Source organism: Sturnus vulgaris, chromosome 3 (genome assembly GCF_052056855.1).
Source record: "Sturnus vulgaris isolate bStuVul1 chromosome 3, bStuVul1.hap1, whole genome shotgun sequence".
In the NCBI taxonomy this organism is placed as follows: domain Eukaryota; kingdom Metazoa; phylum Chordata; class Aves; order Passeriformes; family Sturnidae; genus Sturnus; species Sturnus vulgaris.
In genome coordinates, this window is record NC_142245.1 from 99579308 (window position 1) to 99598957 (window position 19650).

Below are 19650 nucleotides of genomic sequence, written 5' to 3' on the forward strand. Positions count from 1 at the left end.
GACTCACCGCTTGTTCCTGGAACTGTCTGAAGGAGGGGAGGATGCTGTGGGCAGGCTCTAACTGTATCATCTGGGTTAGGGCCGGTAGCAGATGGTCCTAAAAACACACTTCCATGTGGGTTTAAAATAGCGCAGCACCCACAATCAGCTGAATGGGGAAATGTGAAAAAGGCTTGTCACACAAGGAATGCTGCTGTGAAGATCTGCAGTCAGGAGGGGATCCAAAGTTTCAGCAGCCCTCACAGTATAGAAGTGCCCAAGGCTGTCTCCTTGCTCCCATTGGCTCACACCACTGCCATGTCCCACCAGCCCTGGCAGGGGCATTCTGGCCTTCCCATCATATTTCATGCAAAAGAACAAACCTTTTTCCCCCACCACAAAATAAAATGAGGAAACTTTATCTTAAAGCAGCTTTTCTAGTTAAGCAGCACTCCCTGTCCACTGCATAAGATTAAGCCCGAAAAACTGCACTGGAAAAAAAAAGAAAAAAAGAATCCCTTGTCCTTTGTGAGTCAACCTACTGTAGTGCTGGTCAGCAGCGACAGCCCTAAATACTCGGAGTCTATAGTTACATCCTGCTGGCTGCTCTGATGCCACACACAGAGTAGAAGAGGTGGTGACAGGGTTGGAATTGGCAGACGGCTCCAAGGCGTCAAGCAGGCGGCTCTCCCGAAGAGGCAGCTGAACTAGCCCGGCACCAGCGGGGAGCGGCCCGGGCAGCCTCGAAAGATGCCCCGAGTGCAAGCCTCAGGTGAGTGTCCCCAGCTCGCAGCAGCCCGAGGAGAGTGTCCAGCCGGCCGTGGAGGCACAGCAGTGCAGGGAGCACTGCAGGGCTGCGCTTTTCCTTGCCCCAGCCCACCCGAGGTGGACCTCATGCAGTCAGCAGTGGCTGTCCGCACCTCGGGGGTGCACATTCCCTTAGCTTCCTCTGCAGCCAGCACAGAGACCCCTGGGACTCTGCCAGCTGATGTCTTCCGCTTAAAGAGTGATGGGGTAACTTGCTTCCCAGTGCTCAGGTTAACTCCCAAAACTCCCTGTGCCTGAGGGAGTGGGATGAAGTGAAAATAAGGAACTGCATTGCTGTTATGTGCCTGACTCTCTCAGGCTGATGGGTACAGAGATGCTGCAGAGAAAAGAATACCCTTCCATTCCCCCCAACCCTCCCCCTGTCCTGCTGTAAGGGCTTTTACTGGCAAAAGAACTTGATTCCTCTTCATTCCCCATATTTGTCTCAGTAGGCATGCAAATACACCAGCAAAGGTTTCTTGCTCCTTCCCCTCTTCCCCACCTCCTGCCTTTTTGCCATGCAAGCACCAAGAGCAATCTGGCCTGTAACCTTTAGAGGAAGAGAAATATCACAGGCACATCTGTTTTTACAGCTAATTGGCCACAGTTTTTGAAATGGGCAGAAGCAGCACAGATGAACAAAAAGAGTTCCCTGAGAAGCCCCAGCCACCATGGGGGCCTGGCAGTGTAGCTCTTAGAGCAGTTCATGGCACATCCCACTGATGCCAGAAAAACACATCGACTTTTGCTTGTGACTGCACCAACTCCTGGTGGAAACAGGTCCAGCCCCCTTTGCTCTGCTGGAACTTGCCTGAGTACACAGCAGTGCATTTGGTCCTCTGTTTGAAACATGTTTCAAAGCAAAGATTTTCCTAGGCATTACCCCGTCTTAAAAAGCAAACACATGGTGTCTACACCTTGCACTTAGTTTTCAACATCTCCAGTAAACTGCTTTTAGCACTGCAAGAAAGCATTTCAGAATGCATTTTAAAAACTATTTTCTGCGTTTCACTTAACTGGCTTTTTATCAGCATAGAACTATTAGTACAGCACTGGCGTGTTACCCACTTACTGCCAATACAATAAAGTCTGTAGCAAGAGATGTTTTAGATGAAGATTATTTATTACTGCCAATAGTTGCAGAGAAAGTGCTCATTTGGGCAGAGTGGGCTGAGGGGAGGAAGGGCTGTTCTCGTTTTTGCTGCAGCCTTCACTCATTACTTTTTCCAGAAAGCATTAAGCTTCCCTCCTGCACTTGTAGTTCACATCCCACAATTTTATCTAGGCTGAGGGATTTTAAGAGATTGGAAAGCTATTTGAGTTCATAGGGTTGCCCTTTTCACCCATGTCTTCACATTTTGGTTCTAGCCAGCAGCAGTTCCCTCCACATTCTTCACTACCCAGTCCTACGAAACTGACACAGTCATGCAGAAATGGCCACTTCTTCTGTTTAAACTAGAGTTGCACAGATTGGGCAGGGCACTTTCTAGATGTAGAAAAAGGCACAAAGGCACGGTCTTAAAATATCTGAATAGCACTTCTGTTTCTGCCTCCAAGTACACACAGAAAAAATTATCCAGAATCAATAAGATAATCTTTTTCCTTATTGCTTATGCAAACTATATGTCCCTTTAACTGGAAATTATCCCTTCCTCGGGATCCTGCTTAATTTTACTGCCTTTCTATCTCTCCCCATGAATTCAACATACAGTAGTGAAATAGTGAGCCTAACATATGCTGCAGTCTGAGTACATAATATTTTGCAATAAATGTAAATTTTATATATATATATATATATAAGCAGAAAGAGAATGACTGTAAGAAAGAACAACCCTACCTACTTCCCATTCATGTTATGCAAACACCTTTCACATGTGTCTTTGCTCACTGAATGCAAACAGTGAGTATGCATACAGCTATGCCCACAAAGCACACATTCCTCATTAAAACCAATGGAACACATTTGTATCTGATTGACTTTTAAATCCTTCATCTTCCCACAACTACATCTTCCCCAGATCTAGTGGTCCAAATCCTGTTCACTTCTTCAGGCAGTCTGTTGCAGTCAGGGTCTTCTGCCTCCATTAGTGGAAAGTGTACTCCTGTCGCTGGGAATGTTACTGGCTTGAACACCAGGACTGGTCACATCCACTTTTACACCATCAGCAGCAAGGTGAAGAGGTGATACGTGGAGTTTGGTGTTGTGCAAGGGGAATAGACTGTGCTTTCCAACAAGGCCATATTTTTAAGGAAAATTAAGGCACATGAGGACATTAACATGCTACATTTTCACATAGGGGAAAGTTTTTCTCGGATTATTTTTAGAAAGATTTACTGGTTTTAATTTTGGTAGTTAGATCCTAAAAAAGGAAGCATGGCACATGGCCTCTTAAAAAGTTGCAAAACCCACTCTCAATAAAATTTAATATGCCCTGACTTGGCTTTCCTTTAATGTGCACTGTGTGAAGTACAGTGGTATAACATTTTTAGCATCAATCATTTCAGCACACTTCTGAGTAATGCGACTACCTCACACCTCTGCAGATAGGACGTTTATTCAACAGTGCCACTTATTTTCTTTGCACTATGTGCACGTCTGCACACCCACATGTGTATATCACTGGCAGCTTTTCCTTGGTCTCCAACATTGCTGCCCAGTGGAGGAGTCACTAAGTGCATGGAGATCAAGAGAACTGTGCTGACACAAACTCACTTCAGCAGAGCAGATTGTTATCCTAGTAAAACAGGAGCTCTGGTGAGTCCATGATACTAAGTTCTCTGGGTGAGCACTGTTGTGTCTGTGTGTATGTCCAGGTAAATTTCTCATTCACTAATCCTTGATGGAACAAAAGTGGCCAAATCTGCTGCTGCAATGAACTGATGGAGTCCTGTGTAATTTGACAGAACTGTAACAGATTACACACACTAAATGGTTGGCTCCAGGAAATAATTTTGCTGCCATAGCTATTATGTGAGAGCAGCGCTACTGTAGATTGTATTATTTATTGCATATTTATGTCACTGGTGCAGTCAGGAGAGTGCAGTATAAAATGAGGAGGAGCAGGGCAACCTAGCTCACCAAGTTCAGTCCCTCCAAAGTCATATAAATAGATGTTCTGCCCAGAATGGCCTGTAAACACTGTGAATATTTTCACTGTCACACCCACACACCCACTTCCCACCTGAAATAGATAAAAAGTGTAGTGGACCACAGGGAGCATGAGACATGAAAGTGTTCATGTTCTGGGCCCCAGAAGTAACAGAAATTTTCCTCCCATCCACTAAAAGAGTCCATTCAGGTACCACCTATATCCTGGATGCCACAAGGAGCTTTGGCTCTGTGACGTTAAAATGTACACAACAAAGGAGTGCACCTATCATGGCTGAATATTTAATCAAGTAGATACTGACTGGTAACACTTTGGCTAATAACATGGACTTCCTTGAACTGCAAACCAAACTTTCTGCAGGGTGGGTTAAATACCAAGACTGTACAAAAGAGGACGTCAGGAAGAAGCCCTTGTTAGTCAGTATGTCCCTTGTTGATCTTGTTAGTCAGCATGTCACTGCAAAACACATAAATAAGACCATATTCCCCACAGGCAAAGCTATAAAGTAGCAAAGTGAAAACTACTGCTGGTTTAAAGCAAGAATCCCCATTTTCCTAAAGCTCCTCTAGGAAACATTTCTCATAGAACATAGAGACCCAGCACATTTGGGTTTTTAACAGGGACAGTCAGATCAGTTTAGCTTTGAACCTCTCATGTGAGATATTTACTAAGATTTTCAAAGAAACAGGTTGATTTGAAAGCAGAATTAGATACTTCATATGTAATGATCCAGTTATCACCTAAGACTGGTTTTCAAAAATTGGATATGAATTGACCACAGGACATGGTTAAAAGGAAGTTCGTAGAAAGAGAGCACGTGAAATCTACAGCCAAAATACATATGGCCTAATTTAAAAACAGGATTAAAGGAAATTCACAAAGTCATTTTGCTGCCAGATTTAATTAGTATGTTTAATATGTGAGATCACCTGAATCTACTTCTACTTGTTTTGTGTCCCATTAGGAGTTTCACAGGAGCAGTAATATGATTGAGTGGCCCCTGTGAGGGATGAAGCTTAGGCTGCTTTGAAACAAATTGAATTAATTTGAAATGATTCTTTCCAGGTATGACATTCTTGGAAACAGATGTGGGGATAAGGAGGGAGGGAGGGCATCAAAAGTACAGAAATATAGACCTAAAACTGTACCCACCATTTTATACAAACATCAGCATCTTTTTAAATATTTCCAGAAATATCGTAATGCTAGAAAGCCTGTTCGCATAAGATTACAATTGATGATACTCCACAGAATTAAGTTATCATTTGAGATAACTACAGTGACAAGGGTCCTCATACATATTTTCCATCTCTATCACTTCTCTAAAATGTGAAAGTTGTGGGGACTGGGTCATGCAACTTATTTTTGTAACATGTTAAAAGAGTAAATTTGTACCCAGATGTTTCATGGTGAGTGAAACAGGCCAGATTCCAGTTTGCTGACTGAGACAAGGCCATTGTGGAGGAAAGGGAGCCTTATTTTGAGTGGCGTTCACAGCCCTTCCACTGGATTTCACTATTGTTGACTGATTTTACATGGAAGTCACTCAGGGGTTTACACTGCTGAGTAGCAGTGCAAACTCCTAAATAAGATAGAGCAGATTTATACTGTTTCCCAAACAAATGGTATCGTAAGTGCTATAAATAGTACAGTTACATAGCTAAAATACTATATAACAGCAGAGGAGGTGGAGGTAAGGGCAATAAGGATAGTATCAGGAGAAAAAATGTTCTGAGACTCAGAACATCCAAAATTTACACCCAACTCTGTAAGCTACAAGTGCTCAGCTCGCCTGAAAACAAGCCCATGCATATGCATTCTCATTTTAACCTACAAAAACATTTCAAAATCCAGGCCCTGATCTGGCAAGATGCTGAATGTTTTCTCTTTTCATCAGACAAGCCTCTAAAGAGATACTGAAGCGTGCATACTGTAGGAGCTGAAGCGCAGCCACAAAGGCTAATTTACCCAGCCAAAAAGCAGTCATTGCTGCCACTGCTATGCAGACATACCCACTGCCTTCAGCAAAACTTTAGTGAAGACTGAGGGCACTTGTCACTTCACAGGGAGCACTCAGTGTCTTCCAGGCTCACATTGGGTCTACATATGGATGAGCCGAATATTTTTCACTACAAACACTCTTCCCCTTCCAGGCCTCCTTCGCTTTCAGTTCTGAAGGGTGAATTCATTGAAAACATCTGCACTACTAGAAACATTCTGTGCTTTTTCCAAACCTCATCCCCATGGTGGCTCTGTAGTAATGGAGAATAGCTGCATAACATGAGCCTGCAAGCAATGAACTGCTGTAGGGAGAGGATACCAAATGCTGGAGCTTTGCCTCTGGTACCTAAGCACCACCTGGGCTCTGCTCACCTTCTGCCCTCTGCCATATAGCCAAAAGGCTTCCACAGAAACTGCCACATCCCACTGCACCACTCTTACCTCCGCGATACGGAACACAGCTTAAACAAATTCCACTTAGCAGTCTGTCATGTTGCCTTCTGCACACTTAGGAGTTGCTGCATGCTTCCCCTGGTATCAAGGCCAGTTCTGGAATTGGTTTGGGGATATTTTACATAGTTGCTATTTTTCCTTCTTTCATCATTTTTTCCAATTCTCTTTAACTTTTCAGACTTGCAGCCCTAAAGAAAGGGCTCTGTAACCGTGTCCCAACAGCATAGTAGAGGCATAAATGGGACTGATCCTGTGTCATCCACAAGTGGCAGCAATGTACTGGGCTAAGACAGCAAGACCATGTTTATGGCAGTAAACTTTAATGAGCCACATGAAATCTTCAAACAAGGGAAAGGAAGAGATGTATTTTTGTTTGGGGAATAAGGGATGTGGACCAGCCTTCAGCAGGCCTACCAGGAAGGCATGTGTAAGGGCTTGCGTGGCCATCTGTTTCTCCTCCTTATCAGCACTCCAGTGCCAGCTGCCTCTGTGGCTGAGCCGTCCCACGAGCAGGTCCCCTGCCCGGTCCTGTGCTGCCTCTGTCTACTACACACTAATCCCACACAGCTCTATGAGCTGCTTCCCTATTTGGCCCCACCCCACTGTAAACCCCATATAAATCACAGGGGGGAAGCTGGTGTCTCCCCGATGGTGCCTGCTAGCAGTGCTGCTCCTTTCCCTGAGCAGTTTGTGAGGCACAGAGTGGATGCTGCCCTGGCTTTACTTCCCGTGTTCTTCAGCTGCTGAGCCTCCATTTCCTGCAGTGCCATAGAAGTGTACTCCAAGCCTGAACAACCATGGGATTTATGTTTGCTGACCTAGCACCCACATCCCAGTGCTGCCGTGCCCAAACTGCAATTAAAGCTGCAAAAGCAGCCCAGAAGTCGATACCCCGGATAGACAGGCAAGATAAGAAGCTAATAGCAGATAGACAGGCTGATAGGCGAGTTTGAAAGCTGCAGCCACCTGGGAGCCATGCACGGTGATGCAATCCAGCAGTGGCAGTTGCCAAAGTCGTTCTGACAGCAGAGGCCAAGGGTGGGCAGGGCGCCCGCAGGGGCGCCGGGGAGGGGCGCGGGTCCATCTGCGCAGAGGTGTGAAAACAGCGGAGCCTCGGCCAGGCTCCCTTTGGGGCGTCTCGCAGCGCTGGCAGCACAGCGCTCCACTAAGCCTTGTGCTCAGAGACCATGAACAGCCGGGATTGAAAAAATATGTGCAACCTGGCTAAAGGACAGCAAGCTGCTGGGGGAACGGAAGGGGAGGGCAGGAGAGCGTGGTAGGTTGTGGATATCTGGAGGATACTGACCCCAGCAAGGCTGTGGAGGCCAAGTAAGAGAGCAAGAAATCATCTAGGATGCTGAGTTTTGCATTTCTGTTCCCTGAATGAAATAGTGGATGAAATTAGGAGAAGAACAATGAAACCCAGCCAGGCAGGACAGGCTGGCAGATGGCACTGGCACTTCACCTCCTTTGCATTCCAGCACCTCCATAAGCAGGGTAACAGGGAGGAAGGCATGGAAGCTGCTCCCACAGCTCACCCAAGGCACAGCAGCCAGACCTGACCTTCTCAATTCACTTGCAAAGGTGGAGGGGATCCATCTCTATTGTAGTATCTTTCAGCCCAGGAGGCATGGTCATGGACCAACCACGAACACAATTCAGAACAAAACAATGATGCCACTCCCCAAAGAATTACCCGTTGATCTAAGTGTATGAGAAGTAACAGCAGTTGGATGTAGTCTCTCCACCAGGGACTTAGAAATTTACAGTGAGTTGCCACAGCACTTTCACTAGCTTTTCAACCTTCTCTTTAACTTTACTGCTTTCCAGCCAACAAATTAGTCTATACAAAAGCCAACACTGGATGCAATTTTCACTTTAACCTACATGTTGAACTTCAATGTCTTCAGTGAACTCAGGGTTAGTGACGGACTGGTGTGGTTTGCAGGATGGGTTTATAAACTCCAATCTGTCCCAGTTTATTACAGACTGTTGTTATTATAGGTCTAATAATAACTTCATCATTTAACTGTTTGTCTCCAAATACAACAGCTATCTCTTACTAGTTCCCAAATATGGCTACCAGCACAGCAGGAGGTGCCTTTGTCACACACCTCCACATGAAGAAGAAGGATGGTGCAGGACTGACAACTGAATTACAGTGGGAAGTACCTGCTCTTGCTTCAGTGTCGAAGGATCTAGCAGGGCAATGCAGCAAAGGTCACACCATCATCACCAACACTGCCTTCCAGAACTTCCCTTCCCCGGGCTGTCAACTGAACTAGTTATTACAAACCTCTGACTACCTCTTGGAAAAGAATCAGTAGTCTATACAGCATATTTCTTACTTTACTTTTAAGTGGTGATTTGTATTACGAAACAAGGTATGATCCCAGTGTCCTTGTGCTAGGTGCTGCAAAAAGGTTTTGGAGATTTTTTTACAAAGGGAACCTAAAAGCTGAAAACAAAAATATTTGGGAAAAAAACGAAATGAAGATGAGATGTTCTATCACTGTATCAAGCCTAAATTCCTATTGAAGAATACATGCTCACTTGAAGGAGTGATTACAGAGCCTACTGGAGTTTCTGTGGATTTTACTGAGGCTGAACACTAGAAATATGAATTATTTGAAACAGAGAAGCTAAAACTTCCTAACCAAACACCCTAAACAATGTGCAAATGTGGATTTGAGTGAGATATGAATTCTGACTGGATCCAGTCCCATGAAGGTCAATCCCATGTCATACAGTACAAAGCATAACTCTAAGATTAAAGAGAACTGAAAATAAATCCTTGTTCTGCTTTGGTAATTTTCATTTATAGAGATGCAAAGTACAAATATTTATAAACAATATTCTTACAGGAATTGAAGGGTATTCCTCCTTTTCAAATAATTACTATTTAAAGAAATTATGAGCTCACTTAAAATGAGAAGCAGCATGTGAGTATGCATAGATATGTTGGAGAAAATAAATATTATTAAAAATAAAATTAGCATTGGAAAACCTCTGCCACTAATCCCAACCATTCTGCCCGGCAAGCTTGAAGGCAAACATGCAAGGAAGTCTCAGATAATGCAGTGATGCAAGATGCAAAAGAATCTGCTTGCTTGGGTAAGATAGAAGATCACTATTTAACACCACTAAGATAACACCTCCAAGTTCTTTTATTTCAGTACTGAGCTAACCTGACTCCGTTTAGCTCACGAAGTGTGTTGGGACTAGATGATGATGAAGGCAAGATAACTGGAGATTAAACTTTACAGATATTTCTGTTCCTGAAATTACTTCCCTTTCTATACTCTGCTAGTGGCTCTGGCTCACAAGTTTCTAATTCCCTCTTAATAAAGTTAAAAATAATGCAACCAGCTAGGATCAGATCCTAAAGTTTTGTTAATCTGTTAGAAGAAAGTAAAATTAATGGTGCTTTTAAAGCCTCCAGAAGGTCAGCAAGAGGTGCATGGAGCACACTGTGACATAGTGTTAAAAGGCAGAAATTCCAGTCCCAGTTTTTTCAGCCACCTTAAGTTCAGAGATACAGAAGGAATCATATACCCACAAAATGCAAATGAAGAAAGGGATGCGATGGACTGCAGGGCATAGGTAGTTACTCAACTGTATAAACAGTAAGTAAGAAGAGCTTATGAGAACAACAGTGGAAGAGGTGCTTTAGAAGTGCAAGGAAATGCAGCTACAAACCCACTGAGCTATCGGTGCTGTCTGCATGCTTGTAGGGTGAGTGTTATTTTGAGGAGGTGAGGAATGCAAGGCAGGGGGTCTGTGGTCTATGGTTTGTTTTCCCATCAATACATATGTCTGACTTCGAGTAAAAGATTAACGAGACAGCTAGCAAATGTCCTAGGAGACAAATGGGTAAAAGGCTGTTTGTACATGTCAGTTGAGGGAGGGCTCATTCTCGTCTCTCAGTCTCTGAATGAATCTGCTAGGATGCACACCTGCACCAGGAAGACTTCCTTGACAAGGTAACCCTTTCCTCTGCAGAACACATGAGCATATCAGCATATAGCTTACCTTACACGTACATTCTTTCAGTCAATGTGGTTTGGAAAGAACCTTCCACCTACTTTTTTTCTGCATGTGACGTACATTACTGTATGTTACAGAAAAGCCCCAGGTAAAGTAAATGGAAACTCTATCCAGAAGCTATGCACCTGGTGTTTTTGCATTTCCCAACAGATATTACAGTTGCTGGAATGATGTGTGAATCTTCTACAACACCTCCTATTGACAATTTATTTTAGGTGTGGCATGAGAGAGATCTAAGATATTGATACTAATGACCCACAGCCTGTTGCTAAAGAGAAGGAAGAAAGGAAGTGAGGGAATTTATAGTCAAAAAAAGAAAAAAAGAAAAAAAAAAGCCAAACTATAAAACCCCACAAATATTTACATCCTACTACTTTTGACAACAACCATTCTATCACAGACTGAAAACACTGCAAACAGGCATGCTGACACTTCAATATTTCCAGGATGGTCATGGCAGTGGGAAGAACTACTAGACTGTCACTAAAGCTCACCTTTTCTAGGTATCAAAAACTGTTGTGTTTTCCTGTCCTGTTGGCAATCTGTGCTACTGGTGATCCCTCAGAGTTGATGGTGTAATGGTGTTGGCCTGAGTCCCACTGCAAAGAATGCAGTGGCGCCCAGTCAACCACCAGTACTAACCACAATCTCCCTGCAGATCTTAACTAACCTGGCAGCTCAGCTTTGTGTAGTAATGCCACAAAAAAATGGGAGTGCCTTTTCCTTTCCTCACTATCCTCCTTTTTTTGGTCTTTTTTGCTCTTTTCTGGAAAAGTCTGAGGGAGTTGAGCAGATTCCCTAATGAGAGAAGTGACCCACCACTTTTAACACTGTCGCAGCCTTCAACATCTCTTAAGTTCTGATTTCTGCTTTTACCTGAAACCTGTCAAGTATGAGTCACATCCATTTCCCTTATGCCATGATAGGGAGGAATGCTGATATGTGGGAACTGACAAAGAAGCGTGAGGGAGCCGATGTTCACCTCTTAAACTTGACGAAATTTGCTGGTGAATCACAGGGTAAGAACTTGACCTCACCCATGAAGTTTCATGAAGATGAAAAGAACTTCCTTGTATCTCCTTGCTGTGCCTCTGACTACCAGATTTGTTGTCTGGAGATGAGCAGTTAAACCACTCCACTAAGCTCAAGGAGAATGAGTTCAAGTCTTGTCAAGGGCAATCTTTGACAACCCAGCTCAAAATAACATAAGTTATCCCTTTTGATGAGTCAAGAACAACCAGTCCCTCTATTGAGCATATCAGACAGATGTGATTGGCTGAGGAAAGGAACATACTGAACCATCCCAGGCCCTTTTATATCAGTGACACTGAATATATTTTGGTGTGAGAAGTTTGAAGTTTTGAATGAGAAGGTGATATTGCAGGAAATTAGTCCTCAAGCAATGTTTTTATCTCAGTTAAGTCTGACAGCATGCAAGCAAGCACAGGATAAGCTTATCCAAAAATGCTGAGAAATGTTAGAAAACTGTAACACCATCTACAACTACTCCTGAAAAGCAGGAAAAGGGGACACCATTAAATGAACATGCTTTGCTATGAAATGAACAGCCTTCTGTAGGCAGGATCCTTAGTCACCTGGGGATTGAAATGATCCTAATACTTAAGCTTTCTTTGCACTCCTGACTGCAGCTCTTGAACTGAGAATCTGGCCTATAGTCACTGCCAGGGTGCTGTGTCCCTCCTCCCTAAGAGTGCTGCCAGAATGCAGGAAATAAGACATATGTTGGTCCATCCTGTACTGTACTCTTACTTCTATTTTTTTCCTTCTTTGCAGCTGCAAAATACAACTGAGCAAGTTAAATTCCACTTCCCTTGAACACGGAAACCAGCAGTGCATTTTGTCACATGGTCACATCAGCAGACCACAACAACAAGCTCAGTCACCTGGTGAAACAATCCACACAGAGATTTGGAAGGAAAATTTCCTTCAGGCAGGTGACACTGGACATCTGGCAGTCCTCTACTTCTGTTCTGAGAGCAACACCCACGTTGTAGGGCATGCTGCCAGAAGCTGCACCCACCTGGGATGTAGCCAGCCCAAGATGAAAGGGAGCACCAAATCCAGAAGGGATGATTAGCATTCACTGATGTTGTTCAGGACACAAGTACCTGGGAACATGCTAGTTCCCCCTAGGTGTTCAGTACTGCACTGAAAAGTCAGGGAACTAAGAAAGGTAATCAGGTCAGAGCCAGGCTTGCATATGTTTTCTCCACAGGAATTACAAACTATTTGCCAAATATTCAGATTGGGTAATTGCTACCCAGACTGCTAAGGATACGCAGCCCAAAAGAAGATAATTGCTCAGAGGTTCTGATACATTGCATCACTCTCTGCCAAAGTATATGACAGAATGAGAATTATCAACACATAATGTAAGGATACAAGCATGCGCATACAGCAGAGCTGAACCCATCAGCTGGCTGAAGCAGAAAAACATTAACTCCCAGACTGTTCATAAGAAAGCAATAATTTGATCCTGAACTCCAGAAGCATTTGTGGAATCCAGAGATTCCCTGAAATAACCTTCCCTTTCTTAGGACATGGGGACAAGCATTTATCCCTGCTCTCTCTAAAATGTAAATTTGACCAAAGCTAATTTTACCCCAGTTTCTAGCTATGAGATCATTGTTCTACTAGCATACAAGTTTAGTCTCACACTGCCATATATTTTATGAACAAATGCAACTTGGAGCAGAGCCTGTACTGTCCATCAAGGGTGCTGCTGTGTGATAAAAAAAATCCATCGTCCTTTGTATTTAACTATAAAGCTTTGTTGAAAATCAGACTACTTGTAGCAAAAATCTTTAGGTACTAGTAAGATTAGGAAATAGAAAGACTAGGCATCCAAAATACTGCAACCTAATTGTATGTGAGAGTATGAGATTCCTGAAGCATTTCAGAGACACATTTCTTCTCTGCAACCAAACAGCAATATAATCCAGAGAAGAGAACAGATATTTATTCAAATTTTCACTATTCCAGTCAGTCATGCATACAGTGCTGACTCAGGAGCAAACATTAAAAAGCAGGAGCCGTGTGGGAACTTAGAAATCTAATTGTACATCTCCCAAGGGGAATCATTACAACAGTGTCAAACAGGCCTTAAGCAGGAGGAATGGATAGGTGGGGGGAGATCTGACAGCAGGGGAAACAGTACTGGCAGAAAAGGCCCCATAACAACAGGTACACACACAGCCTTTGGACTGAGGCTTTAAGGAGAAAACTGATAGTCCATTTTAAAAGTAACTAAAGAAGACATGGTACGAATATAATAAGGAAAGAGATCACATTGAAATATCCAGTGCAGGCCTCACTTCTGTGTGCCATTAGGAGATTATACTCCTCCTTGTTTTCTTAGGTTTATAACTGAAATAGTTAATTATAGACATTACTGCAAACAAGCTAATAAACTCAAAACTGTATCTCTAACAAAATTGGAAGATGACAAAATTATTAGGGCTTATTCAAGGTATACACTTAGCCATTGATGAAATACTAATTAAAGGTTGCCTTCAGTACCTCCAGAAAATGGCTATTCAACACAACAAGGGTGTTATGCCTAATTGTGCAACATAGTTTTATTTTACTATGCATAGTAAAATAGCCCAAAATGTTAGTGTAAAAAGATCACAGAACTTTAGTGATGGGCTGAAACTTAGGAAAAGCATGTGTATATTAATATCTGACTTCAGAAAACATGCAAATCACTTCACTAACACTGTGTTTGTCTTATGTATGAGATAATGGACAGTCAACAGCCTTTCTTTCATTGTTGGGTGGCTCATCAAATTAGTGTCTAAATTAAGGATCTGATTAATCTGTATTGAATAACTTGTCAGTATAAGTAAAATCATTGCAAATTTAACATAATCACATTTCGGGAGGGGAGAGGGGTGTTGGGATTTTTTTTCTTATTACCATTAAGAATAGGGATTTTTATCAATGCCCAAATCACAGCTCCCTTAAACTGGGAGGTTTCAAAAATTCTGATTGTGTACCATGGCTTTCTCTCCTACATATAAAAAAAAAATTTGCTTCTTTATCTATTGTGAAAATATCTTTTTTCTTGAGACAGGAACTACAAATTCCACTCCTCCCATTCACACGAAAAAGAACATTACTCCCTAAACAGCACCACTTTATCCAAAACAAACAGCAAGATATCTAAAATATACTTTCGTTTACTCAGGGATGTCAAGAGACAGAGTACCTCCTTCTTGAAACAAAGGAAGGAGAGAGGGTGGATTCAAAAGGGCTGTAATCAAAAGAATCTAACTCATCTCCAAGTACCATGGTCAAATTTATGACTGTTTCCATAGAAAAAAGATGTGTCAGAAGGACATCCTGGGTTGGAATGCGGTAGAATTGATTCCCACAAGCCCAGGAATGTTGCTGGGTTTTATGATAGAGTTGTTAATCTTTTAATAAAGTAACTTTTGAATATATTTTGCACTCAGTGATGAGCTCTACTAGCAGTGACCCCAGTGTGAGCAGCCCTCCCCAGTAACAAGGCTGTGGAAATATTGCTGGAGGCAGGTCTTGCATAGCTTTCTTTTGTCTCTCCACTTAAGCTTTGCAGAAAGATACTACCAGAAGCACAGAAAGGCCATAAAACTGAAAACATAATTTTAAATCAAAAGGCTTTTAGTGGTTGTCTTAAAGGGCTATCTGTGTTCCCAATAGTGACTATAGCAATTACATGATGAAAACATCTAGGCAGGTGCATAATTTAAAAAGAAAAAGGCCATCCTCCCCCTTTAGGAGAGGTCAGGCTTTATATTTCAGTAGGTCTGTTTGGCTAACAAAGGAGGAAAAAATGAGGACAGAGTGAAAGGAAGAGTGGAGCAGGATAGAAAAAAAGATGAGAGAAAAGTAAGGGCAGCAGAAAAAACAACCGGGAAGGAGGATGAAAGAGGAGGATGACATCTGACTGGGACAAGGGGTGAACCACGAAGCTAGTCATTGCCAGTGTCCAGGACAAAAATAACTCCTTTGTCCAGCAGCTTCAGGGCAGCTGCCAGTGCAGCAGGACAGCATCCCCCCCACACTACTCTGCCCAGCACATCCCCAGCCCACTTCCAGATCTGCCCCTTTCCCTGTGCTGTGTGGCAGAACTCAGTGTGTTCTCGCAGTCCCTGTGGTTGTGGTTAGGAAACTGCCGCATGATGGGTCTCAATAGAAAAAGTATTTTAATACAAGAAAAACAGGAAACTCAAGCACGTTTTGAGTCTAATTCAATTTCAGTTCCGTGATTCCTTTATTTTCTATGGACAAAAGGCATGTAACAAAATTATGAACTGGGACGTGAAGAAAGCAGAACTGTGCACATGACAGATAAAACTGGCTCATTATGTGAAAACTGAAGCCATGCAAAATAAAAAAGCAGAGCAGATTAGAGCACCTCTCATCCAAAAACCAGGACCAGTCAAGCACATCCCAGCACCTGGACAGAGTTTGAGCAGAACATATATGAATTGGCACAGGTCACAGTTTCACAAGAGGAGACCAGGTTATGAAGAAATGCAAATATTCCTTCTTAATTTTAAGCTGAAAGCCACCTCTGGTTTAGGAATCTTCAGAGACAAGGTACAAGGTACCAGTTCAATGTCAGCTGCCTCACACTCTCTTTGCAATTTCATCAGTGCATTTTAGTGCTAATGTACTAAAGCATGACACTAGCTAAAGATAACCACATTCTATTGAGAAACATAACAATAGAAATAATGGAATAAGCAGTTCATGCAATTTGCTAGGAATGTAGTTTGGACACCAACAGCCAAAACAAACTAAAATGGCAAATGCAAGGACTCTATTTTGAAAAGATCTGCAAACAGACTCAGCAGCTTTACAGGGGGTCATATTTTCCACAAGGATAAACTGTCCTTGAACAATATTTCCAGTGTTCTGGGTATTAACCTGCTTTCTTTTCATATGGATTGTTCTCACCTACACTCCTTTTCCTTGAACAAATATTTACTGTGACCAATAAAATTCTGCTCTCCATTTACGAGTTAAATAGCATTGCATTCCCACACGCTGCTTTATATATGTATGCTTTATATACAGTGAGCATACGTGCCCACAGAAAATGACATCTCCAAACGACGTCTGGTGGAATTATTTTTAAGCAATCATATTCACTGTAGATTTCAGTCCTGATTCATCAATACATTTAATTCGCTGTGGTATTAGATCTGTGAGCAAGAGGAATGAAACATTCAGCTCAAGGAAGAAGGTGACATATTTCACCAGCGATAAAGCATTACTGTGAGTATGTGAAAGAGTGATGCCTGATGCATTGCTCATAAGCATGAGAGTAAACACATCATCTGCACAGGGAACTAGTGACATGTCTAATTTAAAGAAAGCAACGAAAAGTATTTTTAGTGAATTATTCATACACTTCTAAATGTGTACAGGGGTTTTAGCAGGTCAAAATGGACAAATTACAGCCAGCAAGATGCCAGCAGTCTGTAGGTGATAAGCATGCTGGACTACAACCTACTACTGTTATTCATTCATTATTCAACTATCATTATTTGCTACTCATTGTCTTGAAAATTTCAGTAAACAAGTCAGAAATAGAAAGAATCCTTAGATGTGAACCACAAACATCCAGCACAAACTATGTATGAAGAAAAAGGGTGAAAATTTCACAGGTTAGCATATATAAACGGAACATATCACTTAAGCCTCTTTTCTACCCGGGTGACAGACCCTCAGCACACCAGGGTCCCACCAGTGTCTGTGCTGTATTTATACAGCTTTGGGGAAGTCAGGGGCTCTGCTCCACATGCAGGTCCTTTTTGCAGAATTCCCCTCCAGGGGCACAGGGGTGAAGAGGAACACATCTCTCATGAACACCTGCAACCAGCAGTTCCTTCCTCAGACACTTAAATAGATTTTCCTCACACTACAGTAAAACAAGATACTGGCTGTTCCCCTTCATACACCCCAAAATACAAAAAGTTGTACTGACAAGAAAGAAGGTGAGAGCTGCAGCAGGTTAATCTGGGATGGAAAAGTAGAGCTATGCTGGACTTGGGTTTCATTTGGAAATTCCAGTCTCTCTGCAGTGCCCCCCAGAATGGGCTGAGGTTCAGACTGCATAGCATGCCTTAGCTCTATTACAAGCACACTGATATACCTCATTTAGAACTGTTCCTAGTCTTACAGATCTCTCTCAAGTCTTCTGCGACTAGTGGTATCTGACAGAGTTCAATGCTGCACCCAGTATTGTTTGACTTACTCATCAATGACCTGGATGAAGGGGCAGAAGCCTCCTCAGGAAGTTCCCTGATGACACAAAGCTGTAAGGAATGGCCAATACCCCAGAGGGCCGTGCAGCCCTTCAGAAGGATCCCAACAGGTTGGAGAGATGGGCAGAGAGGAACAGTTTCAAATTTAACAAAGGCAAATGCAGAGTCCTGTCCCTGGGGAGGAATAACCCTGGGCACCAGCACAGGCTGGGGCTTGCCTGCTGGGATGCAAGTGCCAAGAGGATGGACCAGGCTCTTCTCAGAAATAGGACAAGAGGCAACAGGCAGAAACTGATGTACAGGAAATTCCCCCTCAATATGAGGAGCAACTTCTTTAGTGTGCAGGTGACTGAGCACTGGAACAGGTTGTCCATAGAGGTTATGGAGTCTCCCTCACTGAAGATACTCAAGAACTGTCTGGATGTAATTCTGTGCAATGTGCTCTAGAGTGGCACAAGCTTTAGCAGGGATTTTGGACCTGATGACCCACTGTGATCCCTTCCAATCTAACCCACTCTGTGATTCTGATCTTTACAAAAGAGGTTCAGTGGCCACAGACTATCTGAGAGACCCAGTTGGATGTCTCTTGGTGGAGAAAGAGGTGCACCCACACAGGCAGCAACATGAATAGATGATGTATGGTGTCCTAATAATTTGACTGGGATTATACCTAACTTGGTTTAGGGCCTATCTAAGCCTGATGTTTGAAATTATTAATATGGGCATGCATGCTCTGTTTTCTATTTTATACATGCATTTGGTTTTTGTCATGATGACTAGACTTCAGGACAAGTGATAGCCACGAGGCAACCAAACACCAAGGTGAGCCCAACGACAAGGAAAACACCAACTTCCCTGTGGGTGCAAGGAGGAGTAATATATCAGCACAGTGCCTTGGTTAAAGCAGAAGAGGGTGAGAATTCCTGTGCAGAAAAGAGATGTCTGTCCAGCATGAGGAAGGACAGGTTAAACAGCCCATGCTACCTGCTACCTAGGAGATGCACTCCACACAACAGACCCTCAGTGCAAAATGCCAGTGAAGCGTTAAGCAGAGAGAAAATGAAGTCAACCACCAACATGCTGGAAACAGCAAGAACTATTGGCTTTGGCACATGTGCAAAGTGTATATGCCTGGGCTGCCTGGAATAGCAAGAGAAGCAAAATCCAGGCCTGCCAGGATTGTCGGTGAGAGGGACAGATGAGATGCTGCACTGCTGGGCAGAAAAAATTATACAATCCCATGTGATCTCAAAGGAAATCCTGATGGTCCCCTGATAATCTTGAGGTGGAGGATTTCAGATCCATCAGGTCAAGAAAGGGGAATTACACAGAATTAGAGAATCACTTAGGTTGGAAAAGACCCTTATCACCAAATCCAGCCATAAACCTAACACTACTAAGTCTACCACTAAACCATGCCCCTACGTGCCACATTTACACATCTTTTAAATACCATTAGGGATGGTGACTCAACCACTTCGCTGGGTAGCCTGTTCCAATACTAAACAATTTATTTGGTGAAGAAATTTTTCCTAACAGTCAATCTAAACATCCCTTGGTGCAACTTGAGGCCATTTCCTCTTGTCCTGTCATTGTTACTTGGGAGAAGAGACCAACTCCCACCTCTATGCAACCTCCTTTCAGATATTTGTAGTATGTGATAAGGTCTCCCCTGAGCCTCCTTTTCTCCAGACTGAACAACCCCAATTCCCACAGCTGGTCCTCATAGGACTTGTTCACTAGATCCTTCATCAGCATGAGACAGTCATATCACAATGCTGAGGAGACTTGCTTGTTAACCAAGTTGATTGTTTGTAAGGTATTTTTTTCTCTTAGCAGCAAGCGTGTTCTATACTAACATCTGCTTGACAATCTGATATTTGAAAGCTGTGTCATCTGTAACCTTATGTCTCATTTGAGCAAATTTATCTTCTGTCATACACTAAAGATCTTTGCTTTTACTTTAAGATGAC

The 19650-nt window shown here is 42.9% G+C and overlaps 2 long non-coding RNA genes across 4 annotated transcripts in view; one reads left to right on the forward strand and one right to left on the reverse strand.

The window, feature by feature from the left end:
• The window catches only part of LOC106865131 (uncharacterized), a 224275-nt gene that overhangs the window by 164176 nt on the left and 40449 nt on the right, over positions 1–19650 (reverse strand). The gene's annotated exons all lie outside the window — the stretch shown is intronic.
• On the forward strand, positions 219–14863 carry LOC106865133 (uncharacterized). Of its 2 annotated transcripts, XR_015802727.1 has the most exons (3): positions 219–751; positions 8403–11416; positions 12192–14863. It is a non-coding gene; the product is annotated as an uncharacterized LOC106865133 (long non-coding RNA). The 2 variants fall into 2 exon arrangements; XR_015802726.1 differs by having other exon boundaries at positions 8403–14863.